Source organism: Chiroxiphia lanceolata, chromosome 1 (genome assembly GCF_009829145.1).
Source record: "Chiroxiphia lanceolata isolate bChiLan1 chromosome 1, bChiLan1.pri, whole genome shotgun sequence".
NCBI classification, from domain to species: Eukaryota; Metazoa; Chordata; class Aves; order Passeriformes; family Pipridae; genus Chiroxiphia; species Chiroxiphia lanceolata.
Window position 1 is genome coordinate 49614762 of NC_045637.1, and position 4761 is coordinate 49619522.

A 4761-nucleotide genomic window follows, 5' to 3' on the forward strand; every position below is an offset into this window, starting at 1 on the left:
CCAACTTTTCTAACCTAAATTATTCTAAAGAAAATAATTCTAAATTATAGATTAAAGTCCCTGTTGCTGTTTCTATGGCAACTTCGTGCTGGTCATGCAAAACACTGTTACAAATGATATATTCAGGTGTATTCGCTTAGTTGTAGACCCTGGTGTTACCAAATCTGCTGAATTACTTCAGAGCTGCTCTCTCCTCTTGTTGTTGCTGACGGTCTTTATTTGTGGGTTTTCTGGTAACTGAGCATCTTTAGCTGTCCTATAAACGGTCAGCAACCAATGTCTGATCTCATTGCAGGCAAGCCTGGACAGATGTGCAAACATCGTGGGGTTGGGGAGCTTGAGGATCTCAGGTGAAGAGCCTCATTCATGGCCCGATGCGCTAAGCCTTCTGCAGGAATTAATTGGTCATGCAGACAATACTTTTGCTAATGTTTTACTTGGCAGGAGTGAACTGAAATGGTTTGTATATAATTACACAGCTTTACTTTGACTTGTGCTTCCTGATTATGCTGATGGGCAGCATTTTTGGCTATTAAGAAATCTGTATATAATCTTGCGCCATACATGGTGATGATACACGAATTGATATTGGAACAATGGCTGAATTCTTTCATGGTTTATTAATACCACTCTGAATTTAAACAGTTTTGATTAAATGTTCACTAGGGCTCATGCTGTTTTATAACATGTGGTGCTTTTTGAAAAGAGGAATTTTCTTCTAACTTGTTTGTGTAAATATCAGTCCTGATCAAAACAGGGAATTTATGTGTCCAGGAAATTTTTCTGTTGAAAATTTGGTTTTATTCTGAATTACAAGATAAATGATATTTGAATCAATTTTTCCTACACTCCATGGTGCAGAATTTTTTTAAAAAATATGATCTATTTAGAAAACTGTAAGTTTTGGATCGGAGTTTGAAATTTTCAAGATTTTTAAGTGTTTGCTGTATTTAATATTTTATGCTTTTACATGTTTATATTGATATTTCTTTATGCCGTTTTTAGTGCTTTGAAATCAGTTATTACTTCAGTGGACCTACATTTTATGTTATTGTTTTAAATAATCATTAAGTTTGGCTTCTGTTTATTACACATTAAAGTGTTTTATCTTCTCTATGTAGCCGTCCCCAGTTTCTGTTGTGTTGAAACAATTTATCAGACTGCTCAGTTCCAATACAAACAGGAAATACTTGGATGGGAGTGACATACCAGATCTTTGCAAAAAACAGGAGACACTGGGATCAAGGAAAGAGGTTTCATTCAGTGATAGAAAGCAGTGCACAGTAATGATTTTAAAAGATAGTAACACCCAGTAAGGAAATAAAATATTTCAGCCATGATATTAGTTTGCATTACATTGTGCTATCTACTAACTGCAGTAGTGTATAACATGACATAAGTTATACAAATTATTTTAAAATTAATACAAGACAAATAGGAACATAATTTCAGAATGTCAAAATGAAGTTTCATAGTGTATGCTCAATTTTATTTTCTTGAAATAGTCAACATTTGTACTGAAAGCCTTTGGGGCTGGAGTTGATTTGTATCAACATACTTTAAAATGTTTAAATTTTGGTGGAAAGGGCACTATTGCACTGGAAAATACTTTGATGAAAAAGTCAGCCAGTATTTCAGGTGCTGTTCTAAGACAGCAGTTTGTTAAAACCTGTGAATGGAGGACACATGCCGAGATGGATGTAGATATTGCTACTTGTTTCCTGAGAAGTGGACTGAGCTGCCATTAAAATCAACGGGAAAGATGCCATTTACTTTTCATCTCTTATAGGAGCAGGTATTGTTTTGTTTTTTTAAAAGCTATTAAATGTCTGCTTGGACTTCAACTGCTCTTTGACTATCCTCTTTTTAGAGCAGTTTTACTGCTTTTGCTCTTTCTGATGGTGCTAGCCCAAAGAGCCTGGTAAGGTCGCATCTTTACAGACATCCTTTGCTTTAAGCTTTCACATTCAACAGCTTGGAAGACCAGAAAACGTCACTGAAATCTTGGCCTTTCTGAAGTCAAGGGGATGTCTGCCACTGGTTTCAGCAGAGTCAGGATTTCACTGCAAGTTGAGAGGATTATCTTTTTTTTTTTTTTGTGTTTCATTGGCAGAAAGGAAAGCCATACAAATCCAATACAGTTAAACAAACATATGATGGGTTTGGATGCCTCTTTGTATGCTATTAGAGGCAAATTGTGCTGGAACCTGCCTGCGTTCGTTGCAAAGAGGTGGCAGAGTGATCACTGATTCGTAACAACACGGTAAGTTTTTTGAAAGCCACTATTTCCCATACATCTGTAAGAAATAATGTTATAAGACCACAAGTGATCTAGAAAAGCTTTATAGAGGGGAAAGTGACTTTATTTGTAAAATGGAGTAAATTTCACCTATAATTTTGTGCCCATATGCTGATGCTGATGAGCAGTAGCAGGGGCATATACCTGCATTCAGGCATCCAGATATGAGTACCCAGGCAATCTGATTGGGACTCCTTGGCAGACAGGACAAGGAGTGCCACCTGTAAAGTCCTCCCCCTATGTCTTGGTTCCTTCTTAGATTGGTGACAATGACCTGGGTTTGTATGTCCCTCTTTCATACCATCTGGAAATTGAGAGTCATTAGTTACTCAGCCTGGCCCACACGTGTTTCCCAGTCTGGGTGTCCTGGGAAGCCACACACAGACCAGCTAGGTTCTTCAAGACCTGCCCATCCAGGTTCTGTCAGCAGATGTGGTGCTTATATACCTTCTGGTGCTTATATACCTTCCCCTGCTGCTTCTGTGGGTGGTTGTCCACCCTGATCTTTCCACTCCTATTCTATTCATACCTGTCCTAATGTTTCTACTGCAGTTCTCTACATGTTGATGCAAAATTCAACAGACTTTCTTCATTTGCAACTTTTTGCAAGGTCTATACAAATTTGAACTACTTGTGAATAAATACAGACCCCCTTTCACTTATTTTACTTTGAAAGTGGCTCTGTTCTGACGCTAAGAATAACTTTCACTCTCAGGAAAAAGATCCATCTTAAAATGAGTAGTTTGTCAAGACCGCAAAACTTCACTGAATAATTCCTATGTTTATATATATTTTTTGTATTACATCATATTGTGAGGCCTCAACAAGACATATTTTTATGAGTTTATGCTAAAAAGAGTAATCTCCTTCAGCTTAACTTCTTGGCTGTGCGATTAAGAGATACCCATTTGATGAGGCCTCTGGTGCTAAGCCCTCTAAGATGAGTAAAAGGCATTACTTTCTGTCAAACTGCAAAGATTGCACACTTTAAAAAACCATAAAGTAAAGAAGTATCTTAAATCTGTTTTCTAATGGTTAGTGCAGCTTTTGCCTTTTATAGACTGTTGCATGTGAAGAACTGTGTAAAGCTGACCAAATTAAAACCAAAGCAGATAGCATTCTATTGCATGAATTAAGGCTTTAAAGTGAAATAAAAGAACAACCTTCCACCCACAAAAACTAGTCCAAAAGTAAGATTTTGATTTATTTGGTTCTACACATATTTTTGTCATTAAGCTTTGTGGTGTAGTCTAAACTTTTGCTGCACTGTTATGCATGTTAAGCTGCTGATTCCCACGTGGTGAGCTAATGGCAAAGAAAACACTTGTGTCACCACAGTCAAGGAAAAGACCTCTGTCTTCAGCAGAGACACAGAAGATTTCAATGCTCTCTCAGGTACATTTGCCTACATGAAGATGACACCACACAGTGTCATTTCTGGACTCTTCTGTCCTGACTTAGGACACCTACATATACACACCTACATACACACACCTACATACACACACCTACATACACACACACTTCCTTTCAGTCACAACAGCAGAAAGGAATACAGAAAGTAAAGAAACCACATTAAAGAAAAAAAAAAGGGAGCAAGCCAGCTAAGATCTTTAATTTTAGATAGCTGGGCAGAGTTATCTGGGCAGATTTGGAATAAATGACTCAAAACCACAGATGGTCATGAAAAAGAAGAAGAAAAGTTGTTGATAATATCAGCAGAGTTGCATTAGCTGAGCACGTGTGTGTGTGCATGCAAATATCAGCATCCCCAGTACAAGAGCCTTTACCCTGGTACAGAGTCCATTCACATATGCTGGAGCTCCACCGCTGCTGATGCCTGCCCCTGGCTCCGCTCTTTGAAGGCAAGAGGCTCCTTGGACTTCTTTTTTTTTATAAACAGCGACAACAAATTGCGACTGCTAATGTATATGCCAAAATGTTCTTTTTGAGTGCTATATATCAATTAGGAGTTTGATATATAAACAATTAACTAACTTATTTGTTTTACTTTAAGCTCGACTATCCTACAGATTTGCTTACTCAGCTGTGTACATCCTGGGCCTGAAGAGGTGCAGAGATCTGCCCTGTAGAAGCTCTTTTATATTTTCTTCTGCCTGGCTCCTGCAGTTTCTTTCAGAAGTGAGAGAGAAGGGATGAAGGGAGCTGCAGCAGCACAAGTCCTTGGCCACTGCCTCTCTCTTCTGCGCTCACATGAGGGGCAGTTCACTCTATAACATATCAGACAGGTACCAACTCCTGGAGGAGAATCCAAGAGGGACGTGATTCCCTCCTAACCATAATATATTTGCAGCTACAGAGATGCCCATCTTCACTTCCAAGAAGAGCTATTTCATCAAAGCTCTCCTACCTCCTCATAGTGGAAGGGCCAGAGTCATTCTGTTGGCCTATGTCTTTACAGGAAGGAGCATTAAAATAAGTGTTAATCTGCACAAACTCTG